The sequence below is a fragment of the Cyprinus carpio genome, chromosome A4 (genome assembly GCF_018340385.1).
Source record: "Cyprinus carpio isolate SPL01 chromosome A4, ASM1834038v1, whole genome shotgun sequence".
Lineage (NCBI taxonomy): Eukaryota > Metazoa > Chordata > Actinopteri > Cypriniformes > Cyprinidae > Cyprinus > Cyprinus carpio.
This window is the reverse complement of record NC_056575.1, coordinates 18,180,538-18,182,203: the sequence shown is the minus strand read 5'-3', so window position 1 is coordinate 18,182,203 and position 1,666 is coordinate 18,180,538.

Sequence of the window (1,666 nt, the reverse complement as noted above, 5' to 3'; positions counted from 1 at the left end):
GGCCTTCACATGTCACAGCCAATCGGGGACTTCGCTTAACATTGAGTATGTCTTTTTATGGTCATGCTGATCTGGCTCATTTTCTATTTTTTGGGGGAGGATAGGTTTTCTCTGCAGTTTCTGGCAGTTAGATGGAGTTTTATCAAGCGTGCGTAGGAGTCTAGCCTAAAGAATTGTATCTGTGTATGGTGGTTTAGAATTTCTGTAATCTGCCATCAAGCTGCTATGTACATGATCGTCCTCATCGGATGTCCGTACTCAATGTGGTGGTTTAGAATTCCGGTAATCTGCCATCAAGCTGCTACGTACACAATCATCCTCATCGGATGTCTGTCAAGATCAGACTCTAAACCATTTCACGTAATGCTCAAAGTACAGTATAATACTCTTAGCAAACTACTGGTGGTGACTACTTTGCACATGCTCCCCATGTCTAGTTTATCATGGTTTTTCACATACAATGGCCTATCGTGGTCATCTACACACAAGGCTTACACATCACATAGTTTATAGAAATGAACGTTGCCTATCAACATAATGTAATGCGTGTGTTTAAGGTAAATTAAGCAAATACTGGTGGTGGTGTCACACCTATTCATTACATCTACATTTTCACCGCCTCTCGCAGGCTACCGTCATGGCCTTAGTGGCTATACTCTCTATGGACTCTTGTAGCCGTTCTCTCACGGCCTATCAGGGCCTTTGTCTCTGCGGCTGGTTCAGCTCCATCTAGTCACGTTTAGAAGCTGCGGTCTGTCACCACCTCTATACACCGGACACTAATGCTGTTGAACTCTGAGTACAAACATCAGATATCAAGCTACTGGGAAGATGCTCATCCTCCGCATTTGAATCCCACATTAGACCTGAACCACTAAACATCAAGGAATATCAAGCTGTCCTCAAGGTTATCTATATGCAATTAATGGTGGTGGTACAATACCTCTTCATATTACTCCCAACAACCTCTATGATTTACTGTGGCTTAACTTGGCCTTTCTTTCTGTGGCCTGTCTTTCGTGGCCTTCCCCTCTGTTACCCATCTTGTGGTGTTCCCACCGTGGTTTAATTACATGGCCTTCCTCTCTGTGCATACTGAGGCACTTCATTCTATGGCCTCTTGGCTTTCTCACTATGGCCCATTTGGGCATCTCCATCTGTGGCCTAGCTAGGCCTTCTCTCTGCGGCCTTCGTGGCTTGTCTTTAATGCCCGCCGGGGGCCGTTCCCACTGTGGCCCACCGGGGCCTTTTCTGTGGCCTAGCCTCAGCCTCAGACATCACGCCTATGGACCGTTGGCTAAACGTCTGATGCATATGGGACATAAAAGTGGAAACACTTCAGGAGTGTTGAAGTCGTCATCGGATTGGTTAAATCCTACAGGAGTTCTGCGAGACATGTGTCACATTCTTTAATGTTCTTCTGGAAACAAAGATTACTGTGGTGCCAAACCCCCCTCCAAAGAAGGCCCCCGTGTTTAAAACTGTGAGCGCTTATCAGGATCTGCTAAACGCTGGATTTTTAAAAGTATGTGAAATTATTTTAAGTTCACGGCATAGAATCTTTAATGTCAAAGTTTTACACACCAGTATGTCATTGTGGTGACATTTCCACGCCTCGAAACGTGACTATGAACAAAACGAACCGTGATTGGTTGTTTGACATGTC